The 18,660-nt window shown below is 48.7% G+C and overlaps 1 protein-coding gene across 1 annotated transcript in view; it reads left to right on the plus strand.

The window, feature by feature from the left end:
* Window positions 1-1,593: 1,593 nt before the first annotated feature.
* Window positions 1,594-18,660, plus strand: part of ZNF366 (zinc finger protein 366) — a 70,375-nt gene continuing 53,308 nt past the window's right edge. The window contains exon 1 of the mRNA XM_072745387.1: window positions 1,594-1,792. The gene's annotated coding sequence lies outside the window, so the exon portion shown is untranslated. The remainder of the gene's footprint in view (window positions 1,793-18,660) is intronic.

Genomic DNA, 18,660 nt, shown 5'->3' on the forward strand with positions numbered 1-18,660 from the left:
CTCCTCCACCCTACTCCCCCACCTCCGCGCTCCCTCCTCCTCCCCACTCACCCCCACCCCCACCATCTGGTGCACATCCCCGCAGGGGGCGTCCTGACCCTCAGGAGCACTCGACCGTCATCCCTGGTCCCCGGTACTGCGGCTCCCCAGGACACCCTCATTCCTATTCCTCCTGGGCTCCACTCTCTCCCACCCTTCTCCTGCTCCTTAGACTCCCGCTGGGGTGCTCCTCCCCAGGCCCACAGATCCAGGGAGAGGGAAAGGCCATCAGGGGGCAGAGGGCAGCAGGTTGGGTTTCCCCAGGGAGGCATGTGACCCGGGCAGGTGGGACAGACTCGTCCCTGGGTGCGAATTTCCTCATCTGCACATGGGGCTGGGTGACCCCCCAGAAACCCAAATATTGTGCCAGAGGCAGTGCCACAGGGACGCAAGGAAGAGGCTGCCCCGGCTCTTGCCCGCCTGTGATAACCGTCCGTCCCGCCTCACTGCTGGAGGCACGCACACTCGGATGGACGGACGGACGGACAGATAAATGGGGGGGGGGGGCGTATAAAACAGTAATGCTGTTCAGCAGAGAGCCCAACAGAAGTCTGTCAGGGAGACCCAATCTCAAGGTCGCTGTCCCTGAACTACTTTCACTGCTGCCGCTGGTCGAAGTGGCAGATGCTCCCTGCTCCCCGAGGTGGCAGGTGCTCCCTGCTCCCTGTCCGTCCTCCGTGAGTGAAAGAAGGAAGCACCTTCAGGCTGGTTTTCCTTGGGCCGCCGCGAGGGTCTGTGCTACTGCTGGTTCCTGTTTGCGGTGACCGCGGCCTTAGGCAGATGAACGGAGGCCACGAGGCCCGGGCTTGGGGGGGGCTGCAGGCCAGGCGCCCTCAGCGGCCGCACCTGCCGTGGGTGGAGCCCCCCGTCGCCCCCCCCCCCCCCAGAGGCTGGTGGGCCTGGCCCACCCCGGCTGCTTCCCAGCATTTTGAGAATGAGGGAGAAATCGCTGGTCCGCTTTCTCCAGGAGAGACTAAGTCTGGCCCGAGGTGACCGGCCCGACGGCAGAGTGGCCAGGGGCTGTTCGGGTTTTCCTCCCCTTTCTGGAAACATCGGCAGAGGTGGGAGGCCGGCGCAGCCCTGGGCCTGGGGCTGGGTGGCCAGTGTGGAGCTGTGTCCCCGCAGAGCCCTGGGACCCAGGTCCGCAGTGCACGGCCCCCAAGGGAGGGCCACTTCGCCTGGCACGACAGACGACGGGGCCTTGGCTCGCAGGCAGCATGACATGCTTTGTTCCCCTTTGGCCAAGTCAGTTCTGCAAACCAGATACCAGAGGCTGCAGGCTCAGGAGAGCCAGCCTTTCTGGAACACCATTTCACCATTTGTTTGGACAGGCCGGGCCAGTAGGGCTTTTCATCTCTGTAAACCTCTTGGGGGGGGGGGGGGGAGCATATTTGAGGAATTCCTTTTTTTCAAAGATTTTTTTTTCTTTGCCCCTTCCAACATTTTGTTTAAGAGAAAATGAGATGTCTATCTTCTGTTTCCTTATTTTTTTTCAGGAAAGCAAAGGGTTGTTGACTTCCTCCCTCTCCCCTCCCTTCCTTCCTTCTTCCCGAAGGTACTCATCTGAGAAAAAGAGAACGAAGTATTGTTCCTGTTCTCCTTCTTAAGTCATTTGAAACATTGTCCCCGCGAGTTCTTTAAGTTCCCTGCAATCTGTACACGAGAGAAAGAGGGAGAGAGAGAGAGGGAGAGAGACAGAGAGCCAGGGATCAGGTAAAGCACTGGGGCTGCAGCCATTCAAACTCAGGAGCTGGTAAGTCACCCATGCAATCGTTTGTCCTTCCATTTCAATGTCCCTGGGATGGATACCGCCGTGGGCGCCTCCAGCAGAAAACACCTGGCCGGGTGTGATACTTAATCAAAGGGGAGGACTGATGGATGGCCCAGAATTTAAGCTTATACTTTTTTTTTTTTTTTTTTTAAGAGAATACTGTTGCTTTGCAGAGCTGAGGCTGAGAGAACTGGAAATAAAATTGCACTGGGGGCTAAGGAGGACAGGTCGTTAAATGTGATTTTTTGGTGCAGATAACGTGGCTGGGTGGACCAGAAGCCACTGAAGTGTGCGATGCGTCTTGCTGGAGGACTCAGGCTTCCTCAGTGCTGGGTCCTGGGAAACTTAGGAGGGTGTCTGCTAAGAACTGTGGTTTGCTCTAGGGCTTTTGTTACGTGTTGTCTAGATTGAGGGTGGCCTTCTCTTGTTCTTTTCTTTCCATTCAAGGCCACCTCCACCCCCAGAAAAAGAATGTTGATTTATAACTTATTCTGCATCACTGAGGCTGGAGGAGAAGGAAAAGAACGTCAGTGCGAATCGTACTGCACGGGGGTGCTTCTGTGTTCAGGGGCCACACGTGGATGGAGTGTGGATGTAGTACCCACTGTCAGTGGAAGATGTCATCTGCCCTACAAACAGAAGGCAAAGATTTGGGGGCTTAGAGCGTTAGTTTTGGGAAAGAACACGTGACTGGAATAGGATTAAAACAGATCTCTTCTGACAGTAGGAGCGAGAAACTAAGCTACCGACGCAATTGAGAAGTGCGCACCCGGCACCTGGTTTTCCAAGCACCAAATAGAACACGGCAGACTGGTCAAGCTTACACACACAGCTAGTTTTTAAAAGTCGGACTTGCTTTAGTTGAATTTGTCAGAAAGGATGATGTTACCAAGAACCCATCGTGGCAAGCCACCAGGGAGCAAGGGTATGTTGTCAAAGCTAGGCCAGCGAGGCCACTCGGAAAGAGTGTGTATATTTACTAATAGCAAGCACTTAATTCAGGGAGGTGTTGAATGGGTGAAAGACACGGATCATGCAGTTTTTAAAGTATTCATTTCTATGACATTTAGGGAGACAAGGAACCTGGGAAGTGAGTAGTATGATAAAAACAAACAAACAAACAAACAAAAAAAACAAGCAACCAGTCTCTATTTTATAAATTAATTTGGCCAGACTGCCTATTAACCACAATCAAGTAATTAGTCTTTACTCAAAACTGAGCCATCATCTTAATAAGACTGAGAAAATATGCTACGGGCAGGCTGTAATGTCAGTTTTGTTTCTTTAGTCAGATTTCTTCTTTCGTCTTCTTTTTTTCAAGAGGCTTTCCTAATGAGCACTGTAAAATGAGCATTGTAAGAGAGACGTGATTAAGCATTTGCCTCCTTGAGGATATGAAATTATTCTAGTAAGGCTTGGAAGTGCTCTCCAGCGCTCCCATCTCTTATCCTAGCCACCTCGTTTCACGGATCTTCAGGTCAAAAGGTAGCCAGGACTGACCAACTTAGGCATTTTGCATCTTTTATCAGCAACTGTGACAACGGTAGAAAACTCTGGGTTGTGATCTTGACTTGCTTCTTTCGGTTTCATTTTTTTCTTGACAACATATTTGATTTTGTGCTCGATTAAAGCAACAGCATAGAATGCTTTGTGGTTTTGGTTATTGAACAAAATCATCAGATGCAATACAGTATGACAAAAAAAATGACAACAGGGTCACACGGTCTAAAGACGAGCAGGACAAAAGGCGGGTATGATGACAATGGTGCAGCAACCAGCCACACTTCTAGCACGCGTGTTCACTGTGGTCTGAGATTAAGGAGCCTAGGATATGTTCTCTTCTTTAAAAGAAAAAAATATATATTATTTCCCCTTGAGTTGTTAAGCATTTGCAATGAGAGTATTTGATGCGAGGCGAAACACTTCAGCCACCTAAAGAAAAAAGCCATTGATTCATTTAGTCTAGTTGCTACCAATCTGTCTCCACTCAACTCCAAGGAGTTGGCATTTGTGGAAACTTCCACTGTGTGACTCTTCTTCGGGGTCATCCGAGGCTCTTTTGTGATATCATCAGGGGAACTCCAGCTTGGAATGATTCAAAATTTGATGCAGAGGTTTTCATTAATGCGTGCCCAGACTGTGCGTCTAATCCACAAATTTGTCGAGTAAATGTTAAATTATATTAGGACGTGTCCTGTAGGTCTTTGTGCTGGGATGCGAATCGAATGAGAGTAAGCAGAGCATCGAATGTGTAGACTTTGTTGTCCTACGAATTTGGGTTTGATTCCAGCTTTGTCACTTGCTGACTACGGGGCTTGGGACGGCTTGTTCACCCTCCTAAGCCGCATCTTCCTCAAGCATAAACCTGCACCCACGTCACAGACCGGGGAGGCTTCAGTAGGATTATGTTATGTAATGCCACCAACCGGGGCGCTTACGGGCAATGCGGACAATGCATGGCAAGGGGCAGGAGTCAATCAGTGTCGGCTGTAATTTTTTTTAAGTCGTACGTCACTTAAGGGCACTTATCGTCCAGAAGAGAGTACACCTTCCGCAATGCGTGTCATTATATTCGGTTGATACTGTGCCAATGGTCTATCAGAGCAAAACCGTTCCTCGGGGCTTGAAAATCGGGCACACGTTGAGTGAAGGTATCCTGAACCCCAAATTCTTGTAAAATCAAGGAAGGCAGAGTTGAATGTTTTGACATTCATCTCCGCTCATGGCAGAAACATCAGGTTCAGCCTCATTAAAATGCCAGCTGTGTCCCCCGAGCTCAGCGCAGGGGAAAGGTTGCCTTGGAATAAAAGTTTTCAGCCTCGGTCCGTGTTCGAAGAGGCTGCAATTCCACTGTAGATGTTTCCCTCTCCCTCTCACCTACTTCCCCAAACTGTTGCGCTCTGTGTCGTTGGTGACCTTTCCCCTGGCCGTGGAGGGCCGGAGACACGTTCTCTGGAGACCATCGTGGCAATTCCGTGACTCAGCCACACAGAAAGGGCTTGAAATGACACGCTGTCTCCCTACCGAGGGCAGTGTACTCCGTGATGTCTCTCCTTGAACATTTTCGTAAAGAGCCACTTGGCTTCACAAGGATAATAAGAACGTCATTATCACCGGGGTGTGTGTGTGGCTGGAGGTGGGTGGGTGGGGGTGTGGCTCCTCCAACTGCTGTTTTTCTCTCACCCTAAACTTTACGTATGTCCTGATTAATCCGTCAAGTAATAATGATACTTCAGCCTAGATCTTGGTTAAACTTCCCTCTCTACTTTCCCGAAGAAAACGTACAACCGCAACAACGACCAGAAGTCTGTCACTAATAACGCGAGACTCTGAGGTTCTTTTGTTGGAATCAGAGTTTCTAACACAATAAAGGCTTGTTAGAACAACCTAATCTTTGGAGACCACGTTGAAGTTGGGTTGTTCTACACTAATGTGTGAAAGGTGTCTTCTAACGTGGTTTTAGTGCAGTAGGACAAAGAGCAGGCTAGGACTCCGTGCTCTCTTCTCGTCTGACCTCTTCCATCCCCTACACACGTGACCTGAAAGGTTTCTTCACTCGCTTGGACTCCAGATTTCTTGTCCACAAAAGGATAGAGAGTCAGACCAAATTGGTAATTCTCAGGGTGGTCTCTGTGTGTTCGGTGCGCATCAAAATTCACCTGGGAGCTTGTGTACCCTCCCCTCCCCTCTGCCCCGGATGACCTATGAGATCCAGATACTGACATCCTATGATCCTCTAAAACAAGGGGTAAGCATCCTGTTCTGTTTCCCTCAGGATGGCACTGACATTAAATAAAAATGTAAAGACCATGCTTTTAAGTGGAATTTCTATTCAGCGTTGGATATTCTCTGTAGAAATCAGTTTTGAATTTATCAATCATTATTCTAGAAGCTCTTAGTATTCTAAAGTAAGAAATACGCTAGCCAGTCAAGCAATCTGATGATACTCGTCCGTGTTCTATAACCATACATAAATCATAAAAAGAGCAATTACTTAGGCACATCAATACCGTAATGCTGCATGCATAGCACTTTTTGATTTTATGCATTTCTATATTTTTTTCATCTTATAGTGAGCATGCATTGTTTATTTAGTCAAGAAAAACAGGTACTAGGGCACCTGGGTGGCTCGTTCGGTTAAGCGTCTGCCTTCAGCTTGGGTCATGATCTCAGGGTCATGCAATCGAGCCCTCCATCGGGCTCTCTGCTCAGCGGGGAGTCTGCTTCTCCCTCTGCCCTTCCCCTCGTTCATGCCCTCTTTCTCTCTCAGGTAAATAAATAAAATCTTAAAAAAAAAGAAAAACAGATGCCAACTTTTTCTATTCGAGTTTTAAAAATTATTGCTAATCTCATAAGGTTTTTGTTTTTATACTTCTACAGTGTATGCTTGCTGAGCCTATTAAAATAGGCTCTAAATGTCTAAGGACATTTAGATCCTTGTCCCTAGATTAATGGTGACATGGAAAGGCAAAAGACTGACAATGGTGTTTGAAAAACCAGCACTCATGAGCCATGTTCCATCTGCTTTAATTATAAGAAAAATCTGCAACTTAAAGAAAGAGTTGTTCTGATTTCCCTGAGTTTGTTTCTACCTAAATCAGTGAATTTTCTTCTCATATGTTTATGCTGAATTAAGTAGAGCAGCAATGGATGCAGGTCTCCATCCGAGAGGAACAGAGAGACAAGTATTTTGATGTGCGCTCCTGGAAACAGCTAGTCTAATAATGGCTGCTCTTTTTTGACTATTCAAATACCAAATACTTTTAGATAAAAACCAAGGCATTTAGATAAAAGGATAAGAACACGTCTTCATCAGGAGATATGCGTTAACAGATGAGTTCACTAGAAAATAGACGCCATGAGGACAGGGTCCTCATTTGTTCACTGCCATGTGCTCAGGGCCTAGAATAGCACATGCCATATAGTAGACGCACAATAAATACTTGCTGAATAGATAATACGTAATGGGGCAATAGAGTGAGATTGCCATCTTTATATAAAGCTAAATGCAGTCATTAGTAAGTAAAAAGAGTCAAACTTTTTTAGGGTCTAGACAATGGCAAACCGCCAGCCTGACATAGTTATTCGCTGCCTGGGTTGCCTGTGATTATGGCTTATTCCCCCAGCATGCGTGTGGGGCTGCTGCATTTATGTATATTAATGTGTCATCTTGGCAAGGACCCCATCTACTCGCTAGTGGGAGATGAACATTTATCAGATCCACAAAGAAGGCTGTTGGTTGCATTTTATTTTCCGTTTGTTCTCTGGGCAGATGATGGGTTAGCAAATTCTTTTTGGAGAGAGGCAGGGGTGGGGGTGGGGTAGAGAGGGAGAGAGAAGGAGAGCAGCTGGGAGGGACAGAGAGGGACAGCAGGGGAGGGAGAGAAGGGGAGAGGTCATTTGCTTTTCCTTGCCTAAAGGAGCTGGGAGCCGAAAGTCAGCCTTGAGGGCAGTGCTCAGTGCTCTCTGTTTTTTATAGGCAGGCTTGTAAATTCACGTCAAGGGATGCCACTGGGGCTGAGTTCACACAAACACAGCAGGGTGAATTCAGGGAGGGAAATGTGATCTCCTCGTGTGCACAATACCCTTTCCTTTATGTAAGTAGGCAGTGGTGACAATCAAATGAACAAACATGCTTTGAGGCAGGTCTGCACTTACTCGGCCAACTGAAGGTGGTAAATATAATATAAATATAATAACAACAAGGGGCCCACGGGTCTCAGGCTTCTGTTATTTGTAGAAGAAAATGAAAAAGCTCTTTCTGTGCATTGATAAAGCCACACACCAGAGCACAAAAGGCAATTCTGACCCAGCCTCCTATTTCTCTGTGCTCTGCTGTGGCCTCACCTGTACCTTGTTCTGTGATGGCCATGGGCACTGAATGGGACAATGGGCACCGCCCCCCACCGGCAACATTCATGGGGGAGCCGCTTCCAAGTTTGGGGCCTGCTCAGAACCGTACATCATTCCACTCCAGCTTCCCCTTTGCGGAAGTAAGCGCTTTCTTGCTCTCATTTCAGAAATGAAGAAAGACAGCCACCTCGTTTAACAGATTAACTAGACAAAGTACGTGATTCACGTAAGGTCACTAAATTTTTTTTTTAATTTTTTTTTTAATTTTTATTTATTTATGATAGCCACAGTGAGATAGAGAGGCAGAGACACAGGCAGAGGGAGAAGCAGGCTCCATGCACCGGGAACCCGACGTGGGATTCGATCCCGGGTCTCCAGGATCGCGCCCTGGGCCAAAGGCAGGCGCCAAACCGCTGCGCCACCCAGGGATCCCAGGTCACTAAATTGACGTTGCTTGTGCTGGGTTTCTCATGAAGGAGAAAATGTTATCTGCAGCTAATAATATTTTTCAAGACTTAAATATCCCTCAAGCTCCTTGCATGTAGCCCAAGAGTCAGCAGCACAGCATCACCTGGGAGTTTGTGAGGGAAGCGAACTCCCAGCTCCCCGCCCCCAGACCCCCCACCCCCACCCCCCGCCCCAGACCTCCTGAGTCAGACTCAGTATCTCAACGTGATCTCCATGTGATTAAGGTACAAATTCAAGTTTGGGCAGCACTACCTTAGGGTTTTGACCTACTGTATACAGAGTGAATTCAGAATGTCGATCCCTGTTCAAAAGACTTACAAAGCCATTTGCTGACCTTGACCTTATCCAAGACCGTGTAACTCCCTCTTGGAGAGTGACTGCGGTGGTTATCGGACAAGTCTGGAGTTTATTGGGCTCTGAGCCACATGAAGCATGATTTCTTTCTTTCTTTTTTTTTTTTTTTACGCATGATTTCTGTGATCTCACCAAGCAGGTGGACTCGCACCAAGGGACCTGATAATCTCAGAGAGGAAAGGTCTGGGGTATTGTCTTTCAAGTGTGTTCTGAGCACCAGACATCAGAATCATCTGGGGGCAGATCCCTAGCCCTTCTAGTGAAGCTGGGGAGGGGGCCTAGCATCTGCCTATTTCACAAGCTGCTAGCTTCAGGGAAAGGAAGTCCCAGCAGGGGGAGTGACAAGTATTGAGGGTGACATCAGCCCCAGAAGGCACTCAGCTTTTCAGCAGCTTGAAAAAAATTTAAGGCAACCACACCAGAGAGAGTAACCTCAGAGTCCTTCCAGGAAGAAGAGGTACTCTATCAGCTGCTTCCTTTGAACGCTGGAGAATGGGGGACAAGAGACCCTGCTACCTGCCTTGAGTCGGCCTCAGGGCGGGGTGGGGGGGCCCTTCGGGGTCTCCAGCATCACTGCCAAGGAGCAGATGCCAGCACACACGCCTCACTCCTCCCAGTTAGAAAACTCCGTGGAAAGAATCCTTAAAGTTTCCTTTTCATCGGGACTCACCGTTCTGTCCTAGAACAGAAATCAAGAGGGGGTATTGTTGGCGGGGTGGGGAAAGGAAGCAGGGCCGGAAGAGAGCGAGGGAGAGGACCGGAATCGCCTCTGGTTTGCTTCATCCAGGCCTCTGCCTGGATGGAGATGGTGGCTTCTCCCCCTTAATCACGGCCCTCTGGCCTTCTTCCACAGGAAGTGCAGGGAGACGAAGAACTTCACGTTTTCAACTCCGCTTTATGGAACACCCACTGCGACACACCACCACTTTGTTTCTCGCTGTTTTTCCAGTTCAGGCAGCTTTCTTCCCCCTCTGCATAGCGGGTCCTCCCTCCCCTGGCCCCCCACCCACCCCACACCCTATACACAGGTCTCTTCCAATCAAAAAAAGAAAGACAAAGAGAGATCTTGTAGCATTCTCCTAAAAATATTCATATACACGTTGAACACTTTTAAGGTGCTAAGGGGAACTGTACTTAATCCATCAAGATGCGGTTCCTGAAACACTAGACCTTGAGCTTTTAGGGTGGGGAACGTTCAGAAAGCTCCACAGTTACTCACAGATATATGCAGGATCCCTTCACCTACCAGGTTTTTTTAGAGAGGTGGGTAAGGAGCCTCATCTTCCTTGGCACTCAGGAAGCATCTCCACAGCGCTCCTGCCACCCAGTCCCACCTGAGCACAGGGGCCCACCTCTGGCTCTGTCTAGGTCCCCAGGGATAGAGTTCTTATCCCCTGGCTGCAGCCTGGGCCCCAGGTCTGAATAGGTATGTTGGAGAAGGAGTGGAGAGCTCGGTTTTAGGAAGAGAAGGTACACAGCCCAATACTACACCATTTTGAAGAAGGCAATCCTATTTAGTGCGTCTTCACAACCTCTAAGTGCTCGGACATCCCACTCTTTCCAATGGCTTACACTGGCTCCTTTGTGCTCCTTCCGACCCTCCTAAGTGAGGAATGTTGGCATCACATATTTAACACACGAAGCTGGGAAGGACTTTGAACCATGAGCACATCCCACCCAGAATGATTAGGACATGAAGTGCCAGACTCATTTGTCTTTCAACCACTATGGATTTGGGGGAAAGGGGATCTGGTTTCCTTACTAAAGTGCTATTTCTGCTGTTGATGGCACCTGTGCGTTGCACAGATGTGTATAAACATGCACACACGCACACAGAGACACAGCCTACCCCAAATCATTGGCTGTTCTAGAAGGAAAGCAAGGATTAGGGAATCCCTGGGTGGCTCAGCGGTTTAGTGCCTGCCTTTGGCCCAGGGTGCAATCCTGGAGTCCTGGGATCGAGTCCCGTGTCGGGCTCCCTGCATGGGGCCTGCTTCTCCCTCTGCCTGTGTCTCTGCCTCTCTCTCTCTCTCTCTGTCTCTCTATGCCTATCATAAATAAGTAAATAAATCTTAAAAACAAAAGGAAAGCATGGATTAGCACCAAGTTACTTAGTTGACTCAAAAATATAGTGCCCAATTATTACTCGCCTGTAATTCCAGACTCACTATCCTAATTCTATTTTCCTTGGGGATGTTAAAAAAGAATTTGTTAGCATTTTGAATTTTGTTAGCTAGTGACAGCAGGATAGAAGATGAGAAAGGACTTAAGTGTTGTTACAAGCAATTCATAAAGGTTTTCATTCACTGTCATTTTGAAAATACGGGACAGAAGGAGTCAGAGAACAGAGGGTTCAGTGTGCTGATTAACACATGAATAGATGGCAGATAAGTAAACGCGAATGTGTATGGAAATTTAGTATATGACAAAAAGCAGCATTGCATATCAGAGCGGAATGTTGGATTATATAATTAATGATGTTAGGGTCATTAGGTAGCCATTTGAAGAAGAAAAACTTACATCCCTACTTTATTTCTTACATTAAAATAAATTCTAGATAAATAAAAGTTTAAAATATTAAACATAAGAATGTTAAAAAATAAGAAAAAATGAGGGATTCATTTTTTTGAATCTCAGAGTAGGGAAAAATCTTTCTGGTTTTACCCAGGAGCCTTAACATTTATCATACATTTTATCACTTACAATAAAAAGCTTTTACAGGGCCAAAACTCAATTAAGAAGGTCAAAAGACAAACACAAAACTAGGGGAAATATACGTAATGTATATCACAAGGAACCTAATATGACAAGAAATGGGCAAATGACATGAAGTGTTATTTCACATAAAATGACATATAGTTGGCTTTAAAATTTATAAAGAAAGACACTCATCCTACTTCATAATAATTAAAACTATGAAATACTATTTTTTTTACTGGATGAAACAAAAGGTGAAGCATTTGTTAGCATACCTGTTTCTGGGCATCAGGAGAGTATTGTCATGCACCTGGTAAATAGTGAATTAGCAAAACTTACTGCAGGGAGGAATTTGTTAGTGTCTACGAAAATGTAAAATTGACTTCTCTTGGAGTTAATCTTACAATATACACATAAGATGCAAAAAAAACATTCCTACAAAGCAAGATTGCCACAACAATATTTGAAATTAAAAAAAAGCTTATTAATAGAATAACTGTCCATCAGTAAGGGATTGATTAAGCATAGTACAGCTATACGAATATTATGCAGCCCTAAAAAAGAATGAATAAAGTCCAAGAATAGATTCTAGGTATATGCTCAACTATGACAAAGGTGTAAAGATAATACAATGAGGGAAAGACAATCTTTGAAACAAATGGCACTAGAATAACTGAATATCTATACGCAAAAGAAAACATGACCTTAGGCTCTTACTTCTTACCATATACATACATTAACTTAGAGTAGGTCATAGACTTAAATGTAAGAGTTAAAATTATAAAATTTTATTTTATTTATTTTTTTAAAGATTTTATTTATTTATTCATGATAGACAGAGAGAGAAGGGGGCAGAGACACAGGCAGAGGGAGAAGCAGGCTCCATGCCAGGAGCCCGACGTGGGACTTGATCCCGGGGACTCCAGGTTCGCGCCCTGGGCCAAAGGCAGGTGCCAAATCACTGAGCCACCCAGGGATCCCCAAAATTATAAAATTTTAAAAAGAAAATGTAGGAGAGAATCTTTGTAACCATGGTTAGCCAATGATTTCTTAGTTATGACACAAAATGCACAAATCATATGTGAAAAAAATTGATAAACTGGACTTTGTCAAAATTGAAAACTTTCACTGTTCAAAGATAGGACACCATTAGAAAAATAAAAAGAGGGGATCCCTGGGTGGCTCAGCACTCTAGCACCTGCCTTCAGCCCAGGGCATGACCCCGGGGTCCTGGGATCGAGTCCTGCGTCGGGCTCCCTGCATGGAGCCTGCTTCTCCCTCTGCCTGTGTCTCTGTCTCTCTCTCTGTGTCTCTCATGAATAAATAAATAAAATCTTAAAGAATAAAAGAAAGAAAAAGAGAAAGAGAAGCCATAAATTAGGAGAAAATCTTTGCAAAACAGAGCTGAGAAAGCACCTGTTCCCAGAATACATAAAGAACTCTTAACAACTCCAGGATAGGACAAACAACCCAATTAAAAGCTTGTAAAAGAAAAAAAATAATAAAAAATAAAAATAAAAGCTGGTCAAAGGTTCTAAATAGATACTTAACCACAGAAGATATACCAACGGCAAATAAGCACATGAAAAGGTATGCAATATCAATAATGAGGATGCAAATTAAAACCATGATGAGACAGACCTGCACATCCAGCAAAGTCCCCCAAACCAAAAAAGTCTGAACACACCAAATGTTTCTGGGGATGCGCAGAAACCAGAGCTCTTGTGCACTGCCGTGGGGAATGTTCTGGAGCACTGCTGCTGTGGAGAACCGCTTGGCAGTTTCTTAAATAGTTAAATATATAGCACTTCTACCTCCGGGTAGCTACCCCCTAATAATGAAATCAGATGTCCCCTATAAAAGACTTGAACGCAGACGTTCGCAGCATCGTTCCTCGTAAGTGCCCCAAAGTGGAAATCACTCAAAGGTCAATCAAGTGGCGAGGAGGGAGAAGGTGGTGCGTCTGCCCAGCGGGGGACCCAGCGATGGAAAGGAGCTGCTGTTCTGTGCGGCGGTGTCGCATGAATCTCAAGAGCAGCCCGCCAGGCCGAAGGGGCTAGACCCCGTGTCATTTAAGGGGCCAGGGATGTAACACATACCGAATTATTTCACTTCTTTGAGAACCGGATAAACTCCCGAGATACTAAGTCGCTGGGGGGTTGTCTGGGGCCAGAAGCCGGAGCTGGAGAGGACTGCGGGTGAGCATCCTGGGACTTCCGGGGAGTCGGGATCATTCCAAAGCGGGTTTTGGTGATGATTGTACAACTATATAAATTTTCTGAGATTCATCACATTGACACTTAAAAAGTATATGGGTTTTATATTATGTAAATTGTATCTCAATAAAGCTATTAAAATTTTGAAAGGAAAAAAAAGTGAGGAAGTTGTGTACATTGTGACAGTGGAGCAACCTCCAACCTGCATAGCTAAGAAAACTAAGATTGTGCCAGTGTCCATGAGCGACCGTTTTCGTGTAAAGAGCAGAACAAAACAGGGGCACCCGGTGGCTCCGCGGTTGAGCGTCTGCCTTCGGCTCAGGTCGGGACCCCGGGGTCCCGGGATCAAGTCCCGCATCGGGCTCCTGTGGGGAGCCCACTTCTCCCTCTGCCTGGGTCTCTGCCTCTCTCTCCGTGTTTCTCATGAATAAATAAAATCTTTGAAAAAGAAAGAAAAGGAACAGAAGTATGTTTGGGGCACACAGGGACTATCTCTAAAGGGGTATAATAAACCTGCTAAGACAATTTATTTGCCTTTGGGAACAAAACAGATGAACATGGGGAAGGGAAGGAAAAACAAAACGAGAGGAAAGCGGAGAGGGGGCTGGACCATAGGGACCCCGACCTCGAGGGAACCAGCCGAGGGCCGCTGGAGGGGAGACATGCGGGGACGGGGGCGGTGGGGCGGGGGACGGGCACGGACCGACTGAGCCCCGGGTGTTCCCTGCAGCTGATGAGCCGTGGCCTCTACCTCGGAAGCCAGTGATACACCGTATATTAATTAAATAGAATTTAAATAAACCAATCAGTGAATTTAAATTAAAAAAAAAAAAAAAAGAAATAGCCTTCGGGCCGGGGAGTGGGATGGCTGGGGTAGGAAGAGGGGCGGCTGCGGCAGAGGGAGCTTGGGGCCTGCACCCAGACCCGAGGCTCCAGGCCGGCGCCGGCCGCCGCTCCACCCACGGCAGACGAGGGGCTGGGCAGTCGCTGTCCCAGGACACCTGTCTCTGCAGGTCCCAGACTCTGGGCATCCCCCGGGGGCCGGGCATCTTGCACATGCCTACGCTCAGGTCGCTCGTCCCCTGCCAGTGCGCCACCAAGCACCGCGCACAAGGCCACCACCCAAGGCTTTGCCCCTCGGGCTCGGGGGCCTGTCCGGGTACCAGGTGCCCACCGGCTGGGCACCGGGGAACCTCCAGCCGTCACGTGGGGGCGACGGGGCGGGCAGCATGCAGGGCACAGCAGCAAGACGCCCTGCAGCCAGGGCCCCGGCGTCCCGCTGTCCTGCTGTCCTGCCATCCTGTCTGCAGCAGCCAGGGCCCTGCCATCCCACTGTCCTGCTGTCCCGCTGTCCTGCTGTCCTGCCATCCCACCTGCCAGGTGGGCTGTCCTGCCAGGGCCCCACCGTCCCACTGTCCCGCCATTCCGCCTGCAGCCAGGGCCCCGCCGTCCTGCTGTCCTGCTGTCCTGCTGTCCCACTGTCCCGCAATCCGGCCCTTCCACCGGCAGGTGTAGGCCAGCATCACCCTCCGGGGCCGTTAGGATGGTCACCCCCACACCTACTAAGTGCGCCGCCCACCTCGAGGCCATGGTCACGGACGTAGCCCCCAATTACTCCTCCGGACCCACTGCCCACGGGACCCTCTCTCCTGGGTACCAGGCTGTGCCCCCGCTAATGCCATGAGCTGGGAGGCTGTGGGGGACAGAGTGGCTTGTTTCCTTAATCCAACAACCCCAATGGAGCCGGTGGAGTGATTTCTGCTGCTCCCTCGGCCAGTGTCACTGAGGGAAACATCTAAGATGTCATCCTTGGCGTCGGTCGTATTCTGACTGCGTGATGCATGTGATGCACGCGAGTGCAAAATCCTGGATTGTGCTGTCGGGCTGGGGGGCGGGGAGGCCTGGGACCCTTAGGCTGAAGAACAAGTTCCAGTCTGCTTGACAAAGGTGCTTAAGTTCCATCTGGAATGAACCAAGAATCACCGGCACATATTACCAGCAGGGCCACCGCGCAGCCCCCTGGCCCTGGCAGCCGGTCCATGGATGGAGTCGCAGCTTGGAGGCCAACGGGAGTAAACAGCTCCATCCCCACGGCGTGCTCTCGAGCTCAGCTTCACAACAGAGGTCTCTAAGCCCCTAGACCTGGAGTTCCCGCAATGTCGCCCGTCCCAGCCGCGGAGGGAGTGCGGCCCGACCCCGAGGCAGCCACAGAGCGACGGCTTTCCCGCGCTTGGGGTTTCCCACATGGGGTGACCCGAGTTGTCAGGTCACAGTCCAGAAGTGGGTCACGGGAGGCACGGGGGGCTTTCGGGAGCGGCCCAGCTCTGACTTTCTCGGGGGCTCTGCTCTCACGGCGGCGGCAGCCTTCGGGCACCCAGGACCACGAGCTGTCCCGCTGTCCTGTCCCGCCGTCCTACCCCTGCTGGCCTCACGTTAATTCTCCCTGGGCTCCCATGCACATGCTCGTATTATTCCCACTTTAGAGATGAGAAAACTGAGGCTCGGAGGCAAGAGACAACTGGCTGAAGTGACACAGCTCCGTGGATGTCAGGTGGCCTGGGCGCCCAGCTGAAGGAGGCGAGGGAGGGCCTGCACTTACACGTTGAGCGCCTAACACTTGCATGCAGGCTGCAGGATGCCGCGGATGGCTGTGTGTGTCCCTCGGCTCTTGGAGTCCAAGTACGCTCGGGTAATCAATAAAATATAAATTGATTTGGAGAGGTCACTGAATTCAAAGAGCTGTGGGTTATTTTTTTTTTTTTAATTTTTATTTATTTACGATAGTCACAGAGAGATAGAGAGAGAGGCAGAGACACAGGCAGAGGGAGAAGCAGGCTCCATGCACTGGGAGCCCGACGTGGGATTCGATCCCGGGTCTCCAGGATCGCGCCCTGGGCCAAAGGCAGGCGCCAAACCGCTGCGCCACCCAGGGATCGAGCTGTGGGTTATTTTATATTTTTTATAATTTACTGGGGATTCAGAAAATGGGTTTATTTTTGTGATTTGCAGTGGGAGCCCTCAGGCTGAGAAGCTTGCGAAAGACACGTTGCAGGAGGCCAAACCAGGGTTCACTGAGAAAATGCAGGGAGGTACTTGGAATAATCGAGGTCTTTGGTGGCAGTGAGCCTCCCCATGCTTAACCTGCTACCGGAGGGTCAGTGTGCACAGTGGCTGGAAGTCGAGTGTCAGGAAGTGGGCATCACTACTGTTTAATTTCTTCACTTAACAATCATCTTTTTTAAAAAGTTCCTGGTTCCTTTCTTTTTAATCCATGTGACTTCGGGCAATTTGCTCAACCCATATGTGTCTTAGTTTCCTCACGGGCCCGACGGGGGGGGGGGGGGGGGGGGCGGGCAGTGCCCACCTGATGCGATGCCGGAATAGTCACATGAGTCAACGCGTGTGATGTTGTTCACGCACTCTGGACACATGGAAACACTCAGCAAATGCTCGGGTTGTGGCAGGCAACACTTGCCACTGTTTTGGGACCCGATAGACATTTTTGGGATGAACAATGAGTAACTGAAAACGTGAAATCGAAGGAGCGGTGATTCTGGATATGCGACTCCTCGTGTGCATCTCCCTCGTCACAGGTGGGTGGGCGGCGGGCACGGCTCTGGTGCCGACGCTCTGCTGGGGAGCTTTCCCTCTGCTGAGCTCAGGCTAGGGTGGCCTGGGGGTGCTTCTGCACCTGCCGCTGAGCTCAAGCTAGGGTGGCCTGGGGGTGCTCCTGCATCTGCTGCTTCTGCAGACTTCACGAGTCTCTTGACTTGATGCATCAGAGGCATCAAGACACGTATGCAAGGGACCGTGCAAAACGAGCCGGGCTGAGCACTGAGGTATAGGCCACATTCCTCTTTAAAAACTGGAAGAGGAAACAGGACCAGGAGACCCAGATAGGAGAGAAGCAATGCTTTCTTACCACAAACCAAAATGCTGAGGACCACAGTTACAAGAGGGTCAAAGGAAGTTAGAATGAACTCTCATAGCAGGGCTCAGTGTTTATCTAGCTTAAAATTTCACTTCCAGATGATCCCATGGATAATTACTTGGCTTTATTACATAAACAATCTCTGAGCCTAACAGAAAGAGGGTTTTGTTTTTGTGTTGGTGTTTGCAAAGTGAAGTGTTAAAGGTAGGCATAAAGCACCTGTTGCTAGACTTTGGAAGACAGACTGTCCTCCTGACACATAGCTTTTTTTCTTTTCTTTTCTTTCTTTCTTTCTTTTTTTTTTTTTTTGTAGAGGAGGTGGGGAGAGGCAGAGGAAGAAAGAGAAAGAGAGAATATTAAGCAAGTCCCATGCCCAGAGTGGAGCCCAAAGCCGGGCTCCCTCTCACAACCCTGAGATCATGAACAGAGCGGAAACCAAGAGTTGGGTGCTTAACTGACAGAGCCTCTCAGGTGCCCTGACATAGTGTTCAAGTCTCAGGCTGATGGGCCAGTGAAGACACTATCAGCTTTTCAGAACTGGCTGCTTTTCGTAAAGAGCAGCCAGTAGCAATCCTAGCAGCTAGGACTCCATGGCCACCCTGTGTGGGTGAGGATCTGGGCTGGTACTATGGACACTAAAGTAGATAAAATCCAGGTGGAGCCTCTCAGAAGCTGCCAGTAAATTAATGGTTGTAATGAATGGAGATGAGTGCTTCCCTGTCACCCCCATGCACTGGCCCTGTTTCTGCCCACTGGGGCCGCACAGAAAAAATCCAGGCTTCCAAGGGTCGGCTCTCTGAAGTATGTAAATGTCAGCCCCCAGGCCTCCAATGCACCTCCTTCAGATCCCGCAGGTCCCTTCAGCCCCCTCAATGAGGTGAAGCTCCAGGCCTCCCCAGCAGCAGGCTGTGCACCTCAGCAAACTCTAATTTGTCCCCGTCCATCATGTTTGACCCAGAATGTCCCCTTCCCCCATGCCGGTGGTCTGGCTCAGTGACCAACACACTGGGCTCCTGGAGGCCCATTTTAGGGCCAAAGCAACTGCTGGGATTTTCTTCCAGAAGGTCCAGATGAAGGATCCTGGAGGCAAAAGCAAGGACCTTGAAATGAGAATTACTTGTTTGCCTTATTATTTTTCTAGCTCCCAGCTCTAATCTTCTTTTAGGTCTTCTTCCTTCCTCTTTACGACTATGAGAATATCTTCCTACCAGCATTCTTAGGAAGCTCAAGTACCAGTAAACGGTAGTTACTATTTACTGAATGCCTTTTCTTTGTTATCAAGTGGTTTGTATTTCTTGTTTTATGAAATCTCATAATAACCCTGTGAGGTG

The sequence above is a fragment of the Vulpes vulpes genome, unplaced genomic scaffold, assembly GCF_048418805.1.
Source record: "Vulpes vulpes isolate BD-2025 unplaced genomic scaffold, VulVul3 u000000652, whole genome shotgun sequence".
Classification (NCBI taxonomy): domain Eukaryota; kingdom Metazoa; phylum Chordata; class Mammalia; order Carnivora; family Canidae; genus Vulpes; species Vulpes vulpes.